At 46.7% G+C, this 18484-nt stretch overlaps 1 long non-coding RNA gene and 5 other non-coding genes across 6 annotated transcripts; 4 read left to right on the forward strand and 2 right to left on the reverse strand.

Moving 5' to 3' along the window:
- The first annotated feature begins 862 nt into the window (after positions 1–862).
- Positions 863–6748, forward strand: LOC148633805 (uncharacterized). Its single transcript, XR_015933762.1, has 2 exons — positions 863–979; positions 4889–6748. It is a non-coding gene; the product is annotated as an uncharacterized LOC148633805 (long non-coding RNA).
- Positions 1824–1905, reverse strand: trnas-uga (transfer RNA serine (anticodon UGA)). Its single transcript has one exon. It is a non-coding gene; the product is annotated as a tRNA-Ser (tRNA).
- A 6523-nt stretch (positions 6749–13271) lies between the features above and the next one.
- trnas-cga (transfer RNA serine (anticodon CGA)) lies at positions 13272–13353 on the forward strand. The gene has a single exon. It is a non-coding gene; the product is annotated as a tRNA-Ser (tRNA).
- Positions 13354–14310: 957 nt separating this feature from the next.
- Positions 14311–14381, forward strand: trnag-gcc (transfer RNA glycine (anticodon GCC)). The gene has a single exon. It is a non-coding gene; the product is annotated as a tRNA-Gly (tRNA).
- Positions 14382–17326: 2945 nt separating this feature from the next.
- LOC148633809 (5S ribosomal RNA) lies at positions 17327–17445 on the forward strand. Its single transcript, XR_015933882.1, has one exon. It is a non-coding gene; the product is annotated as a 5S ribosomal RNA (ribosomal RNA).
- Positions 17446–18082: 637 nt separating this feature from the next.
- On the reverse strand, positions 18083–18246 carry LOC148633810 (U1 spliceosomal RNA). Its single transcript, XR_015933853.1, has one exon. It is a non-coding gene; the product is annotated as a U1 spliceosomal RNA (small nuclear RNA).
- Positions 18247–18484: the final 238 nt, after the last annotated feature.

Here is an 18484-nt window from a genome sequence, read left to right on the forward strand (position 1 = left end):
AATCAATCGGAATTTCAGCACGACACATCAACACTTTTTCAATTTTAAGGAGATGATATTTTAAACCTGATAAAAATAGTAGGAAACACAAGTTTCTTGCTGTGAAAATTTAGATGGGGAAGTGTACTACTGGTAGCAGTGTAGAGCTCTCTGTGGTGGAGTGCAAGCGCATGTTCTATGGGCCAGTGGCGTAATGGATAACACGTCTGATTTCGGACCAGAAGATTGTAGGTTCGAGTCCTGCCTGGCGCGTGAGGCTTTTAAACCTCTCAGGTTCCTCGGTAACAGGTTGCCGTCATGTATATGAACTATAGAAAAGCATCTGCCACAACCCGTAAATTAGCACGCAAGTGCGGGCTGGTGAACACAGAACTGTATGGAGATCATCTCCAGCTCCGAGCTCAATTGCAATGAAAAAACATGCAGAACAGAACTGGAGAGCAGCTGAATTTGTGCTCAGTAGGGTGGGGAGGACTCAGCATTGCTATTGTTCTAATTGGCATGAACTGCAGGGGATCTGAATCAGAACACGTCAGTTAGTTCGATCATTGCGTCAATATGTAGGCCACGTTAATATAGAATTATTACTTTGTCTGTCTCGTCTTTGTATATAGCTGAATGTCCCTGACAATTTCATGTTAGTTTTTAAGAACGACATTGGTGCTAATATATACATATATAGCATATAAGGAACACGTAAAAGTTTAGTCCATGCTGAAAAGATAAGAAAACCGCCACAACGTTTCATCTTGGAATAAATCTTTACTTGTTGTTTTGCAGCCTACCCATTCTGACCTAACTCCTCCCTTGAAATTCCCTAACAGATAAGGGTACGTAACGGCTCATGCGATGCTCAGTTGCAATTTGTCCCAAAACAAACAAGAACAGCAGCTGAGGGTTTGAGTTTGAACATGCACTGTATTAAAGCAGCTTTTATTTCCATTGATAAATGCTAGATATTCCTACAGAGATTCTCCAGGTGAGTAAGCGATTCCTGTTTCTGTTTCTATTTCTGTTTCATATATATATACAGTATATATATATATGTTACATGTGTCTCTGCAATAGTATAAATGTGTTATACGCTATCAGGGGCTGCTTTTTTGTGCACCTCATCTACATCAAGGGTTTTTTTTTTCATTTATGTTTGTGGACCTTCACCATTTGAGGAAGTGAGTTAGATAATAAAGTTACAGGTATGGTGAGCAATGACTGACAAAGGCACGTACTGCATATTCCTTACAGAAGTGTAAGCAATTTGTTCTAAAAAACACCGGCTAAAGTCCAAAATAATTTGCAATCTTATTACTTAAACAGAATTAACATCAATAAACTGTAAGGTGCTGGTACATGCGAGTAGATTTGATCTTCTATTAAACAAAAATGCAATTACAGCTCTAAAAAGGTCAACCTAGATTTCTGTAAAAGATCTGTTCAGGTCATCGCTGTTCCTCTGACCTTGTGAGTCTTTGGAATTTTAAAAGTGTATTTTGCTTGCCTTTCATGTGGTCTGTGTACAAGTCACTGTGGCGTATGCGGTCCTACACAGCCTTGCTATAGACGTGACGAGCCTCCGCTATGTTGCAATGGAGAACAGGTTCAGTACGGAGCTGCCGAGAAAATTCAGCTGGAAAGCTCGTTGCAGAAAAGCATCGGTATCCGTGTCCAGCGGCAAAGCGTCCTTCGTGGGTTCTGAAGAATCGATTTCACAGGCTGCGGGTCCAGGCGATTTAGAGTGTTAAAGGTCCCAGCGAAAACGAAACGAGGCTGGTCCTTTTACACGCACGCACGCACGCACGCACGCAACCAAATGCAAAGGACGCCGTAGTCGGCAGGATTTGAACCTGCGCGGGGAGACCCCAACGGATTTCAAGTCCGTCACCTTAACCACTCGGCCACGACTACAGCGAGTGCCACGGCCGCTGCCTTCTTGCTACAATCGAACAGGGAGTGCGAGGCGGCGGCGGCAGCGGAGGCAACTTTTTTCAAGATCGCTCTCCGTTTAAGGAACCTTTTACGCCATACGTGCAAGCACACACACACACACCTCAGAGGACTTAAGGGTGGCTTCAAGTTGGAATGATAAAGTCTCCCCGTTCAGACATGAAAACAGAACGTTCTTAGACAGAAAGCAATCAACAACGGAGACATGTGGACGACGATTTTAGTCACTGCACTTTGAATAGCATTTTTGCTCCAGTTACAGGAGATGCACCAATGGCCCTTGACCTACGCTCTACCATTGCCTTGAACATTCAAACAAAACAGCCCTCAAGTCCTGTGGTTTAATATAACGCTGTTACGTGTCGAGGCAGTATTTGACTCTGTCCTACCGTTGAGACACGGGGCGTATATGGAAACGAACACATGCTACGGATCGTCTCTAATCGGTCCCTACAGTTGGAAGACTCCTTGAAGCGTGCACCCCCATCATTCATCTTTGCGCATCTGTGAAAGGTAGACTCTTGAGCAATGTTTGAGCCAGCTCTAAGGCAACTAGTGCTATTGGACAGACACCTCTGGAAGATCCTAAGAGTCTCTTAACACCACTTCCAGCAGCAAGCTTAATTGTTCGCTGGAGGTCTCCCACCCAGGTACTGACCAGGCAAAGAATCACCAGTACATTGAATGAGGAAGTTAATCCTGAAATCCAATTACATATCTCAAGGTAAGACAAATCCATAAGAACATGTCTTAGTATTACTTCGTTTACATTAGTATGGCACTGAGTTGGAGCTCCTCTTTAAGCTGTGGTTTAGTTTTGCATTCATGTGTTTCTAGAGCAGTTATTTATGGGGGTGGGTGGGTCTTTCACAGAGGCTCAGGACAAATCCCCCGCCTGAAAGTCTAATGTGTGTGTTCAGACAGTCACAGGTCAAGAGCCAGGCAGGAGGACAATGGACAGAAGAGCCAACGAACTAAAAATAAAAGAACAGATATGAAAAAGCCACCATCTTTTTCTTTTTGACATTTTCTGACTTTCATGCAAGCCAGGACAAAGTTGCTCATAGCTACTTGTGGATTCAAATACTCTATCGAGTGCTTTGATGAGTTTTTGCAATTTGATTGTCGTCCTGTCAGCCTGTTTCTGTTTTTTTTTTTCAATCTAGGGATGGAAAGTATGAGGGAAATGATGGAGCAATCAATAACCGCTCCGGAAAAATGGCAGAAAGAAATGGTCCGTCACTAAGGACATTTGTGAAGCAGAGGAGTGACATCACCACAAAGGCGACACATTCTGCTGATGGTTTTGGTGAATAATGATTGAGGCGCGTTAAGAGAAAGGCAGCTGTGTCAGCATGCGTAGGCTGCAAAGGATCAAGCAAAGGTTTACTCCATGCTGAAAAGAGAAGAAAAGAAGCACAACGTTTCGACTGTGGAGCCTTCTGCGCCATCTTCTTTAGCGGTGATGATGTTTACATTGGAAAAACTGAGACATGCGTCCCTGGGTGGGCTTGAACCCCCAACCTTTCGGTTAACAGCCTAACGCGCTAACCGATTGCGCCACAGAGACTGACGGCCGCTTGTACTCCCTACATTTGCAGGTTTATGGTCAAAGAAAACAATCACTTGCGCTTCTTGCAGCCGGCAATCTTTTTCCACTGACAACCAAGAAATGGATTTCATCTTTCACAAGCTGTATGGATTTCTTCAAAAACAAGTTATTCCAGAAAGGAAATGAATTCTTGCATTAAACTGAACCAAGCTGTACATGTTTGTCTGAAATGAGACATTCGGCACAACAAGACACGGAGAGAGGCACCGCTGGTATTCAGACCCAGGATCGCCTGCTTACTAGGCGGGCACTTTAAGCCACTAGGGAACAGCGCCAGCGGAGCACCACGCTTTTACAGACACTTGGACACATCTGCGTTCGGTGTGCACTTAACCTGCTCTCTGAGCCCGTTGCCTCCGTCCCATTTAATAGCAGAACTGACGCCAAGAGAAATGATGAGAAATGGCATTTATCGGGCACTTTTCATGTCCAAGGAGCTCAATGCCCTTGACACCTCCCCAAGGCGACAGAGCTGTGCATTCTTTGGCGACACCATTTTTTCTTTTGTTTAATTTCTATACTTATTGATAGAATAAAAACGATATGTCATGTACTGTAAGGGAAATGTCTCTTTTCATGGGGAAAGCTAGCACCAGCAAATGTTGTGTTTAGAAGAAGTGATTTAACATGACACGTGACCTAATTTACCGGAGCAAAAGCTCACCCAGCAAGCCCTGCTTTACTTCTACAGGAGAGAAGTACTGTAGAGTCTGCAAGATGTTCAGCTGGGTAGCTACGTCAGCATGCCTCGGCTGCAAAGGAACAAGTAATAGGTTTATTGCATGCTGAAAAGAGAAGAACGGAAACACAGCGTTTTGACTGTGAGGTCTTCTCACACCTGAAGAAGTCTCACACCTGTAAAAGGCTCCATGGTTTTCTTTCTTCTCTTTTCAACATGGAATACACCTATTGTCTGCAAGATGTGACAATTTCATGGTGTTTTGGAAGAAAACCTTTTTTCTTTGAATTCAAAATCAATCGGAATTTCAGCACGACACATCAACACTTTTTCTGTTTTAAGGAGATGATATTTTAAACCTGATAAAAATAGTAGGAAACACAAGTTTCTTGCTGTGAAAATTGCATGCAGAACAGAACTGGAGAGCAGCTGAATTTGTGCTCAGTAGGGTGGGGAGGACTCAGCATTGCTATTGTTCTAATTATTATGAACTGCAGGGGATCTGAATCAGAACATGTCAGTTAGTTTGATCATTGCGTCAATATGTAGGCCACGTTAATATAGAATTATTACTTTGTCTGTCTCTTCTTTGTATATAGCTGAATGTCCCTGACAATTTCATGTTGCCTGCGATGTGTCCCCTCTCCCCACAGCAGTGGCAGATGACCAGCCGTCGTCGCTCCCCCAACATCGTCGCGCTGGGCGTCTCCTCCTCCCCATCTGATTCCCCGTGCGCCCCTCCGTTGGTGCCCACCGGTCTCCTCGAATACGGCAACAGTGTGCTCAGCCAGAGCCAGGGCCTGCTCCAAGGGGACCAGTGCGGCCAGCATCACGTGGCACTGCACCTCAGTCGGCGCCGGGGCCAGGAACGCCTGGAGCGCTATTTCCCGGTGGGCCTCCTCCGGAAGAGTAGGGTAACCCTGGCGGGCTAAGTAGGCCACGTCTGCGGCTGTTACCTTCACTGTTACCTGGATACCTCTTTATCTAGAACTCACTCTTCCCCCTGCCTGTCTGGCTTCTTTTAATCCTTCTGTGCCCGGATTGCAGCGGGTAAGATATTTTTCCAAGAAAAAAAGAGAAATTAAAAAAGAGAAATTTCACCAGAGCCCCTGCTCATGTCTAATTTTTAGTTTAGAAGGATTCAAGCAGGATTTTGGATGAAAGGCAGCGACCTTAATCAAGCCCAAATCATAATTGAACCCATTCAGAGCCTACATTACATTTTAGTGTTTCATTCTGAGCAGAATGCCCTCACACCTGAAGAAGGCTTGCGTTTTCTTCTCTTTTAAGCATGTGTACAATGCTGTAATACAATTTAAAATAATTAAAAGTTTAAAAAGTATCAACTAAACTCCATTAATATCGAGTGTCTTTTATACAGCTTTTATACAGCTTTTAAGTATAGATTACACTTTTCTAAAATGTATTTAAAAAATAAAAACGATTACTAATCTAATCTTTCCACGTTTGATCCCAAAATCCCAAGAAAAATTAATCTAAACTAGGAGAAAGCTATGCTGAAAGTTTATTAATATACTTAGAAGACAAAGATAACAATTTATGTTGCATTTGTCTGATTGTGAATCAAAAAATACATTTAATTAACTGCTCTCAGTGACAGCTGACAATCCTCCATACACTCAAGTGAAAAATTAGTAATGCCAATGTAAACGTGGTATTTACAATTTGTTGATAATAGAAATGTTAAGTTCTCTAAAGCTTTTTGAGGCAGCAAAAGATTTGAACACCCTATATTGTAATGAGCTGCTGAGCTGAGAATGGGTTATGTTCCTGCTGTCAGAGGGGGTGGAAAGTGCCCGCGGTTATTTAATTAGTATTACAATTCACACTGATTCCCTTGAAAAGGTATGGACATAAGAATATTTGTGCGTGGTCAAAAAATGGCATTAAGCACTTAAAATTAATATGGTTAATAAGAGTAAACTGGAACATGCTGTACAAGATCGGCTAAACTGGGATCTATCGCTTACGCCTGAAATTGGAGCTGCTGTCGCAGTGAATAGCGACTAATAAGTCTGTCTTTCTGTGGGGGGAAGGGAATCTGATCTGATCTGCAAACCTCCAACAGAGCTGTTCAACTGGTTTTTGTCGGGCACATCAAGTGTCAGGTGTAAGCGATAAATATATTTAGCTGAAAAGCTGTACAACGCAAGACATTTCAGTACTCTAGGTTTCGTGAAAAAGCACATTGTGCTGCTGTAATACAGTTTAAAATAATTAAAAGTCTAAACAGTATCAGCTTATGTATGGGTTGTATTTTAAAAAAAGTCAAAAACCGCACTCAAAATGGAATTTAGCGCTTTCTGGCAAGAGGAGACACCCAAATTAATAATGTAACATGCTACTGTTTGTGCATGGATATAGTTATAATGCTATTTCCTTAGACACGTGATTCCATGTTTTATTTTGAATCCCCGGCGGAACCGGGCATCCATAAGAATCAAGTACTGTAACAGGTTTATTCTATGCTGAAAAAAAAAGAAGAAAGAAAACACATTCCATAAGAATCAGCGCCTTTATATAGCGCCTTTAAAGGTGGCTTCTCAAAACGCTTTACAGGATAAAAACAACAATAACAACAACAACAACAACAATATTGTGTTTCATTGCACTTTGACAGATTGTCTTTAAATCAACTGTTGATTTAAAGTTTGACAGTAAATGTTTATATTGTAACGCATACAGCCTCCATTTCTTATTAAAAATGTAGCCTAAGAGGGGGGGTCTGCTCTCACAATCCTCCATATACTCAAGTGAAAAATTAATAATGCCAATGTAAACATCGTATTTACAATTTGTTGATAATAAAAATGTTAAGTTTTTTAAAGCTTTGTGATAGTTTACCCAGTTTACCCATTGTTATTAAAAATGACTTGGATTCGAACATGTTGTGATATTTAGAAATATAAAAGTCAATTAATTGTCAATTTCCATATTTATGTCTTTATTTAGCGGTTTCATTAGTGACAAAGGCTAAACTTTCTTGGAAAAATGTCTTTGCTGTCTTGCTGATACATTAAGCTTTCTAAACTCAGCCACAAAGTCATGTGACTGATTTTTCGCCCTGTTTCGTTGGTTAAACGCAATGATCACAAGCACCACCATGGTAACTGGGACATGTAGTTTTTAATTCAGATTGAATTATAACTGTACGTACTGTAGCGGCGAGGCTTATTAATAAGACAGAATTAAGTGTTGCTGTGCTTTCCCAAATGAGGCCCCATCTCCCTCTTCATCTCTGTGGTGCAGTCACAGAGAAGCTATTCATGCAGACTGATTTAAAGATGTTTTCTTTTGATAAGGTACAGCTCCCAAATGGGGATGCACTTAGCTAAGCCTGGCTATCATGATCAATGGTCATCCATTTGCGCCTAAAGGTCTGCAAGATTCCAAGAGAGAGCCTCATCCAAGTGGTCTACAACCCCAAGGTCAGCATCACCAGAGCACCGTCGCAAGCTGAACAGCAAAGCCTGGCATAGAGCCAGAGAGCGCGGATTAGACAGCAACAAGCCTGCAACTGCTTCTTTGTGCCCGCAGGAGATCTGAATCCCCAGAGATTGGATGAGTATTCAACTTCACTGCATGACAGCTCGAGAATTCAATTGTTATCCCAACCATTTGATATCAATTTAATTCCTAAGAGTTATGTACTTGTTTTGAGTATCTAGTGTAGAAGTTATAACCAAGTTCATTTACGAAACGGTCTAAATGAATGATATACTGAACGTATGTCCTCTTGATATATGTAACTCTTTGTAACTGACTGAATATATACCTTTTGTATTCTGATAACCCTCTCGATAAGATCTGTTAGGTTTACATGCATATTCTATGTATTAATAAATGTATCCTCATGTATTAGTACCTGTGTGTGTGCGTTGTTTGAGTTATATCGCAAGGTTGGATTCTAAAGCCATTAAAAGAATCATTTTGTGATTTACTGCTACAATGAATAATTGTCCCAGTAAATCCCAAATCCTACAGAACTAGTGCCTTCAGAGAGCACACTACAGATGTTACCTATTTATCGTTGAACAGGATGTATGTGATGTGGCGACTAGGTTCAATTTTGTATCCTCTTTAAAAGATTAAGGACTGGGGTGAGTGTGATTTACCACCCTTTCAGCTAAGAACCCGACGTGCGGACCGTTTAAGCTGCATAGACTCGGTCGTTTAACTCTTCTCCATTAGCAGGGTTAAGGTTAAAGAAAAAAACATTGCTGACTTCTTTTTTTTTTTGCCAGCCGCGAGCGCAGATTAGCAAGATTTGTATTTCATGTTTTGCAAGTTGCATCCATTTTAAGAAAAACAAGTCGCGTTAAAGACAGGAAATGAATGCTTGCATTTAATTAAGTCTAGCCGTAGGCGGTTGTCCATAATGACCCGTTCTGTTCGAGAAGACGGAACAAAAAAGGCACCACTGGGATTCAGACCCAGGGTCTCCTGTTTACTAGACAAGTGCTTTAACCAACTAAGCCACGGCACCCCGGGAGCACTGTCCTTTTGCAGCCACTTGGACACACCACTCAGACACATCTGCATTCGGTGTGTGCTCCGCCTGCTCGCGGAGCAAGTTGCCACCTTTACATACAATAGCAACATCGACACCAAGAGAAAGGATGACATATGGCTTTTATCTGGAACTTTTCATGTCCAAGGAGCTCAATGTGCTTTCTGTGTACAACAGGGCCACTGAACTGCACACTGGCCACTGAACCACAGCAGTGGCTTGCTGGCTTGACATCTCCCAAGGAAAATGTTGAAATCGCATGTGGAACAGGAAAATGACCCTCGAGTACGAGGGAAAAAAAAGAAAAAGATCATCTGGAGTGCACCAAGCCATGTCCGGACAGCCTAGCTTCCTCGACGAGGTGGCCGAGTGGTTAAGGAGATGGACTGCTGATCCATTGTGCTCTGCACGCATTGGCTCGAATCCCTTTCTCGTCGCTCTCCATGTTTGACGTTGGCCATCCTGTTGTTTGCTCCGGTTCTAGAGCCGTACATTTTCTAGCGGTGGCTGAACATGGTATAATAGGCTAACGTTGGTATCGAGCAGTGACAGTATTTACGTGCCGCTGCTGCCAAGTGGCTCTGGGTTGAGACCGCGTTTTCACTTACTTGCAACGCAAACGGAGAAAGCGATTTTTGACAGTCTCTCGAGAGACTGCGCTAGGTGTTTAGGGATAGACTTTGTCAGTTCCCCCTGGGATGATGGCCTCTCAAATAGTTTGTGATTCCCCTAGACGTTTATACAGTAGAAGCCTGCTTCGTGGCTTAAATCCAAGCTAAGGAAACGAGTTAGAGGTCTGATGCAGAACTGCGAATTCGATGAACGGGAACACTACAGTACATTGCACTGTATGTGTGAGGAAAGCTGCCCCCTTCAGTCCCTTGTCGACCGAACAGAGGACTGTAAAGGATACTGCCAAGAAACTTAAGGATGCTGGTTGGAATCCAGCTCCAAAGAAGCCCCTTTGGGTGTTATGTCATCAAAAAGTAAGAACAGCGAATCTCCCTTTGATCAAAAGTGCAACAGAGCTGTTTTCCGTGGAGCAGGTTTCAGACCCGTAGACCTGTTTTATTTGTAGGGCAGGGCGCATTCCCAAACGCGAATCTCCTGTTTTAGAAGTGCTTTGGGCGGTGTAGCGGCGATGCTTATTAATAAGAAAGAATTAAGTGTTTCTGAGCTTTCCCAAATTAGGCCTTATCTCTCTGTTCATCTCTGTGGTGCAGCCACAGAGAAACTATTCATGCAGGCTGATTTAAGGTTTCCCTTGATAAGGGACAGCTCCCAAAGGGGGATGCACTTAGCTAAGCCTGGCTATCATGATCAATGGTCATCCATTGGTGCCTATCTGTCTAGGGAGTGCCAGATGGACATCTGGACTGCATTCCTAAGTGTCAGGAGTAAGTGACTCATATCTCACCTTGATCAACCAATCAGGGACTGGTAGGGCCGAGTAACCCACATGGGACTCTGATGCCCATGGAACTTTCAGCCAATCAACGAGCTGAAGTTCCTCCAGGTAAAAACAGGCAACACAGAGAGCCTGAGAGATTCAGTGGGAATTCAGTAGAGAATTCTGTGGAGTTTTCTAAAGGGAATTCAAAGGAGAATTCCAGGGCAGGACAGCCCAGGAGCAGAAGGCTCTCAAGGGCAGGACATTCTCACAGCGCGCCTCCTGACCATCCTGAGACTCAGCCCGGACAACCACGGAACGGCCAGTGTGTCCGAGTGCCAGAACTTTCCTTTGTTCTAAGGGTCTAGAGCGGAGGTTGCCAGAGAATAACCAGAGGATCCACCCGAGGTTAGCACCAGCAGCAGGCCTCGAGAACAGGTCGGAACTGTGGACAGTTGAATCACTATTCAGAACTAGCTCTTCATCAGGAACGAACCGGTCTTCTTCTTGACTTGCTGGGACCCACAGTCATCTTTTCTCCTGTGCACAAACTTTGCTAGTTAAAGCCAACACTAACTAGCCGGTCAGTGAGCATCAGCAGCGCACTGTCGCAACCCGCACAGCACAGCCTGGCACCTAGACAGAGAGCGTGGATTGGACAACAACAAGCCTGCAACTGTTTCTTTGTGCCCGCAGGAGATCTGAATCCCCAGAGATTGGATGAGTATTCAACTTCACTGCATTACTGCTCGAGAATTCAATTGTTATCCCAACCAGTTGATATCAATTTAATTCCTAAGAGTTATGTACTTGTTTTCAGTATCTAATGTAGAAGTTATAACCAGGTTCATTTATGAAATGGTCTAAATGAATGATATACTGAACGTATGTCCTCTTGATATGTGTAACACTTTGTAACTGACTGAATATATACCTTTTGTATTCTGATAACCCTCTCGATAAGATCTGTTCGTTTTACATGCATATTCTATGTATTGTAACGCCCTCGCCTGGTGGTGAGGAGGAAGCGCCCCCAGGCACTCGTAGTACCGCTGGGCATGCTGGGAGTGGTAGCCGGAGTGCGGCCTAAGCGAGAGAAGCTCGCCCCACACCCAAAGTCTGTCAAGGCCCTGTGCATCCTGTGGGAGGCCTTGGAGGTAAAGGACGGGGTGCTGTGCCGGGGGTGGCGGGTACCCTCCAGTGGCGAGGTACGGTGGCAGCTGATGTTGCCTTGGTCGCTCCGCGGGGCGGTGTTCCGAGCAGTGCATGGCCAGCCGGGCGTGGGGCACTTCGGCGGTAAAAATACCCTGCAGCGCCTCCGAGGCCATTTTTATTGGGGTCTTTGCCACCGGGACGTGGAGCGGTACTGCCGAACGTGTGCAGTGTGCGTGGCGCAGAAGGGTCCCCCCGAGCGGTCTCGGGCCCCCCTCCAACAACACCAGGCGGGGGCTCCTATGGAGCGGGTGTGGGTGGACGTTTTGGGCCCGTTTCCGCGCACCGAGGCCGGGAACCTCTACGTCTTGGTGGCCATGGATTATTTTATGAAGTGGCTGGAGGCCTTCGCCCTACCGGACTAGAGTGCCCCCATGGTGGCCGATGCACTGCTGGAGGGGATGTTTGCCAGGCTGGGGGTGCCGGAGGAGTTACATAGTGACCAGGGGCGTAACGTCGAGTCCCAGGTCTTCGCCAGAGTGTGCCAGCGCCTGGGGATCACAAGACGCGGACCACACCGTTGCATCCCCAGAGCAACGGGTTGGTGGAGCGGTTTAATCGTACCCTCACCACCCAGCTGGCCACCCTGGTGTCCCGGCACCAACGGGACTGGGACCGCCACCTCCCCCTTGCGCTCTGGGCGTATCGGACCGCGGTCCAGGAATCCACCGGGTGCACCCCGGCCTCGCTCATGCTGGGCCGGGAAATGTGAACCCCGGTGGACCTGGTCTCCGGCCGGCTGCCCGGAGACGGGTCGGCACCGCTGGCTGGACCGGACTACGAGTGGGACCTGCGGCAGCGGATGCAGCAGGTGCACAGCTTTGCACGGACCCACTTGACACAGGCGGGGGTCCGGTAGAAGCGGCACTACGACCTGCGCTGCAGGGGGCCTGCCTTCCAGCCCGGGGACTCGGTTTGGGTGTACAACCCGTGCCGCCGCAAATGCCTCAGCCCTAAGCTGGCGCCGTCATGGGAGGGGCCCGCTGAGGTACTCTGGGTGGTGGGCGAGGTCTGCTACCATGTCCGGTTGCAAACACGGGGGAGAGTGGTGGTCCTGCACCGAGACCGCCTGGCCCCCTACCGACCCGGGAGGAGGAGCCGTGTGGGGAGGCTCTAGAGGACCAGCCGGGGCTGGAGCCGGCCGATAGTGGGGCATCCGTGGGTCGCCAGCCGTCACTGTGGCGCAGCGGCTGCTCACGCAGGGTTCCACAGCAGTTAGCCGAGTACGAGTACAGCCTGAGGGGGGTTTTCGACGTCGGCAAGACGCCAGACGCTTCAGGTTTTTAAGGAGTAAGAGTGCAGGGGGTCTAAACCTGCAATCCAGTGTGTTGAAGTATTTCACAACACTACCCCTAGCACATCTGGAAATAAATCCTCATAATGATTATTGCCCTGGGCATGTACCAAAAAATCACTGAGCATATATATATATATCACTGTGTTGAAGCTAGAGACACAGAATAAGTGCAAACACATCCTAAATACAGTGTTCCTGCACCTTTGACCTCATCCAGAATGTATCATTTTTTGAAAGGGATTGCTGTCAGAATGCACAACTGAATCCCAAACAGAATCTCTAGTCAAATATGATCATTTGTGAAACAGGCAAATGAGTCTCTCAGGTGCCCATTGCTCATTTTCAGACACAATTATGCAATACTTTCACATGCAATACACATGAACATGCAATACTTTTCAGCTGCATTTTGACATCCGGACGGGGAGACTTTATCATTTGAACGTGAAGCCAGCCTTAAACCCTCTGAGGCGTGTCTGTCTGCCGGCACGTATTTTGTCAAAGGTATTTATTTTTTTTAACGGAGAGTGACTTTGAAAAGGTTTCCGCAGCCACGTCGCACGCCGTGTTAGATTAAAGGAGGAATGCGGCGATGGCGAACTCGCTGTAGTCGTGGCCGAGTGGTTAAGGCGATGGACTCGAAATCCATTGGGGACTCCCCGCGCAGGTTCGAATCCTGCCGACTACGGCATCTGCCGCACGTCTCCTTGTGCCTGTGCGGCAAAGGCGAAGTGCTGCTTCTCCTTTCCTGGTACTATAAAAACGCTGAATTGCTTGGCCCCACTGCCATGGAAATGAGTTCTTCAGATAACCACACATCTTGCGTTCGCACCTCTGGTGTTCTACTTATGCCTTTGAAAACCTAAAGAATAAAACTGAAAGAACCGACACAATATGTAGGTGCTCGTAAAGCACGCATTAAAGAACTGTTAACAGCAAGGGTTTCAGTGGGTTAACTGAGGAGAAGGCGTGATCGCTAATTGTTGACTTTTTATTTGGTGTTAGAAACACTCTTACTGTGCATGACGTGCAACAAATGTAGCCACAGAAATTGCATCACGCTTTCATGTATGCTATTGCAGACACCAACGTTGCCTAGATATAAAACCGAAATAGCCGTGGGTTTGCTTGCTGGTCTGAAGGATCTCTCTTCGAATCTCTATCATCTGTCAATTGAAGTAAAAGGTGCTGCAATCTGATACGTTCAGAATCAAACCCGCAGCTGTTGTTCGACTTTATTTCTTGACTAATTACAACTGAGTGTCGCATGAGCAGTTACGTAAACTTGTCTGATATATTTGAACACAAATGCCGTTCTTCAATTAAAACTAACAGTACATTGTCAGGGACATTCAGTTCTATACAAACAAGAGACAGACGAGAATATTTAGTATATAATAGACAGAAAGAGGTTCGAATCCTGCCGACTACGTTGTCCACCTCCTGTCTTTGTGTTTCGGCGCAAGCAAAGAAGCGTGCCTGTTTGGTGTTCCTGGTGGTTTTAAAACACCCAATCGCTTGTACCCGCTGCCTTGGAAATAAGTTCTTCAGCGTCCGCGAATGGCATTTTGCAGCTGGAAGCAGATGTCGACGCGTTTTGCACAGAGCACCAAAAAAGCGTCTTTTTTGAAGGCCCAGGCACTGAGCATTGGTGGTTCAGTGGTAGAATTCTCGCCTGCCACGCGGGAGGCTCGGGTTCGATTCCCGGCCAATACAGCGGCTTTTGCAGCGAGCGGCTCCATCACTTGCATCCCCTTGCAACTCGCAACTGAAAACCCACTGAAGCTAAGCAGGTGTGAGCCAGGTCAGTACCCGGATAAGGGTGAGCTACAGGGAAAAACAAAGCTTCCAGCTGGAAGCGGTGTTAATGGTGCCGGCGGGGGGGCATTCACCCTGAGGTCTGTGCGGGTCCCAATGCCCCAGCATAGTGACAGAGAAATAAACATGTTTGGGCACCCCCAATTAACTTCTGGGGCAGGAAAAGCACACTTTTCAAAACTTGTTTTTCAGCTCGAAATAAACGTGTTTTTTCAAACCTTGGAATCCCAATGTAACTGCCTGGCTCATTAGAGCCCACTGAGTCAGCCCTTAACCCCACTGTGCAGAAGTTGTCAAAACGGGTTTTTCAGCAGAAATAAACACGTTTGGGCAACTTTGGTCACCCCCATTTAACTTCTGGGGCAGGAAAAGCACACTTTTCAAAACGTGTTTTTCAGCTCGCTGTGACCTCTGTTTTACATTTCATCCTAAAGACAGCGCCCTTTTGCAACACAGCGTCTCTGTCACTATCATAAGTGACTGCCATCATAAGAATATGAGTCCAATATTTTAGAATATAGTCAGAATGACTTCTAACCTTACCTGTGGTGTCTTTAATCCCTATTGCTCAATGCATGGTGTACGTACTGCATAGATGTGTCTTGAGAATGAGGAATGGGCCCCTGAGACGGTCATTTACCTGTTTCACAAATGATCGTATTTTACTAGAGATTCTGTTTGGGATTCAGATGTGCATTCGGACAGCAATCCCTTTCAAGAAATGATACGTTCTGGATGAGGTCAAAGGTGCTGGAACACTGTATTTAGGATGTGTTTACAGTGATTGTGTGTCTCCTGCTTCAACGCAGTGATATATAGATGTGCTCCTGTAATTTATTGGTACAAGCCCAGGGCAGTAAGCAGTCTGAGGATTTATTTCCAGACGGCATAGAGCAGTGAAGCAGTGAAGTAGTGCAACACACTGGATCATTATATTATTAGAATCTATTCTACTTAAATTATTACATTATACACAATTTGAGTTCATTTTAAAAAGTAAAAGGTAATGAAAGGAATGCATTTTCATAAGAAAGATAATACCGATATGCATGTGATAATCTTCCTTATATCATGTAGTGTGTCATTTGGACACTTTATGGGCTTGAAATACAAAGAAAATCATGTTCTATGGTACAAGATAAATACAAAACGTAAGCTTTTATTTTAATTAGATTTGTTTATAAAGCATAAGCAATCATTTATTACATTAATATATGTGAAAATGACATTTTAGCATCATAATATTACATAAAGGTCTCTAGCTTCAACACAGTGATATATATATATGCTCAGTGATTTATTGGTACATGCCCAGGTCAATAATCAGAATGAGGATTTATTTCCAGACGGGCTACAGGTAGTGTTGTGAAATACTTCAACACACTGGATAAAAACCAAAGAAATGAAGATATGTAGCAATCACATTGTAACAGGGGTGACAGTGACAGTGACTTAATGCTTATACTAGTGGACTTTTGGTACCTTTAGGGTACGGAGCGAGCCGCAGGGAAGGCTCGCTCCGTGCGCACACGTCCTTTCGATGCCAGTCCAACAAGTGCTCCGCATTAGCTGCATCGGGGCTCCGGCGTGTCGCACCTCACCTCACCTCGCACTGCCCCCTCCTTGAATGTCTGCCGCTGGGCATGCCCTGCTCTCCTCCGCCTTATCTTATCGCGTGTGAGCACCGACAATGGCCACAATGCCGGGGAATGGCACCTGTAAAGTGTTAATTGGGGCACAGGAACAGCCCGTCTCGTCTCGGGGGGGGAGGCTTCAGAGACAATACAGCAAACACAGCGGGGCGGGGGAAGAAGACGACACCACACATGCGGGTACATTCAGCTCCGGCGGGAACGAGACATTTGTCGGTCTTTTCAAGTGCCGAGAGCCGAGCAATCCTTCACTTGTATCGTTTCTCCCCGGTGACTAGATCTGGCCCTGCGACTCTCGACTGGGCTCACCCCCGGGGCAGCCCAGCAGGTGTGAGCCTGGCCGGCACCCGGATGGGAGATTCCACCCCGGAAAACCTCCGGTTGCTGCTGCTCCTGCAAGAGGTGTGACTGGGACCAGTAGGGAGCGTTCACCCTGCGGGCTGTGTGGCTCTCTTACGCCCCAGCCTCCTGATGGCGACACTCTGCTGCACAAACAGGCGCCGTCCTTCGGGGGAGGCGTCAAACCGAGGTCCCGACCCTCCTTGGCCATTAGGAAACCCCAGGGCGTCTCTCAAAAAGAGACGCCGGGGGTGTCCCTCTGGTGTTAGTGCTCCCCTTTACCCATCAGTCGGGGTCTCCTCCTAATCCCCGTCTCACCTGTAACAATCAATGACGAGGCCCCCCTGTCCGTGAGATTTAGTACTCGCGCAAGAGACCGGGGGAAGAGCGCGAACGCGGTCCCCCGCCCCCCACAAAGTGCGCGCTCCGGGTTCCCTCTCGGGGCCCTGCAACACAGCGGAAGGGCAGCGAGAAGGAGCCTCTTGCTCTGATGGCGCAAGGCCACAAGAGGGCGGAGGCGCCGCGCGCCCGGCCGACGTGTTGGACCGGTGCGCTTTACGTGCTGAAATAAACACGCGAAAGCCCCGAAATGTTTCCAGAGTGCTGTGCACTGGAGGTTTTTGTCTGGTGAAGACTTGCCTGGTGCTCCTCCGTGCAGATTGTTTGTCCTCCTCCAGTGCGGGACGAGCCAACACAAGGGAGCGCATTCGCCAACATCCAGGCACGCAATGCGATTTGGAAAGCAGCTCCTTTCCAAAGAGTTGCACACGAACGATCCTTCAGTCCCGCTCGGGGGGCACGGAGCCCCCGCCACACACAGCTTCAAGTAGCGAGTCAGGCGCCCGGGCTTTCGCTTACGGCCACACCACCCTGAACAAGCCTGATCTCGTCTGATCTCGGAAGCTAAGCAGGGTCGGGCCTGGTTAGTACTTGGATGGGAGTCCGCCTGGGAATACCAGGTGCTGTAAGCTTTTGCTCTCCCGGCCAGCAGGGGTCGCCGTTGGTGCCGTAGGCTTTGGGAGGAAAACCTGCAGGATGGAAAGGTGATCTATAGCCTCATCTCTAGAGATGTTTTGTTGCTGTGGCATGTGTGTGACCCATATTCAAAAAAAAAAAACCCGTCTGTAAAACGAATATCGAAGCTGCCTCTAAATCTGCAAATGAAGATGAGTTGATAAACCATTCGTTTTTCGTATAACTAGACATATATTCATTTGTTACCGATTTCATTCATTGAGCACGGATACAATAGAGGTACAGCCATTCACTGTTTGACACGTCTGCACTGGTACAGAACCGAGCAATCAGAAAACGGGTGAAACTGTCTTTAGACTCAGCATACAGTACCGAGGCCCCCCATGACCAAATAAAGGCTAACCTCGATAATCAGCCTAAAGAACGCAGACTACAGCAAAACGACTGACTTTGAAAAGGGAATGAACGTCCGGAAGGAGTAGTGGAACTAGCTTGAGATGCTTCTCCGGACCCCTAACTAAAAGCCAGCGAGAACCAGCAGCGGCGTCCACTCCTGTCGAACCGGGATCCTTCCGCAGCCACGCAGCTCGTGGTGTCCTAACCCTCCCGTATCTGATTTTGGACCAAGCACATCAGGGGAGAGCGCGAACACAGTCCCCCACTACCAGAAATTATGCAGTCGAGATTCCCACATTTGGGGAATTCGCAGGGGTCAGCACAGCCGGAGTGCAATGGCCGAGCCTCGCCCTGGGTGAACCTCCTTCTTGATCAAGGTATCTCCCCTGCCAGGTAAGTATGAGTTAAACAGGCCCCTGCAAGCGGCCCGCACCCACAGCACAAATCGCACAGCCTAGGCCACCTCCTCGCCCCGCACGCCACCGCCTCCTGCTGGGCCCACTCTTTCACACACTCACACGCCACACTAACACTCAAAAGTGTGGGCAAAACGAGAAAACGAGCGCGCCGTTTCCTACACATCTGCAGTCGCCGTTGCGCATTCGCAGCATGTCCCGGGATGCAATTCGGCCTCATTTG

This window comes from Lepisosteus platostomus, unplaced genomic scaffold (assembly GCF_059453375.1).
Source record: "Lepisosteus platostomus isolate fLepPlt1 unplaced genomic scaffold, fLepPlt1.hap1 Scaffold_42_H1, whole genome shotgun sequence".
In the NCBI taxonomy this organism is placed as follows: domain Eukaryota; kingdom Metazoa; phylum Chordata; class Actinopteri; order Semionotiformes; family Lepisosteidae; genus Lepisosteus; species Lepisosteus platostomus.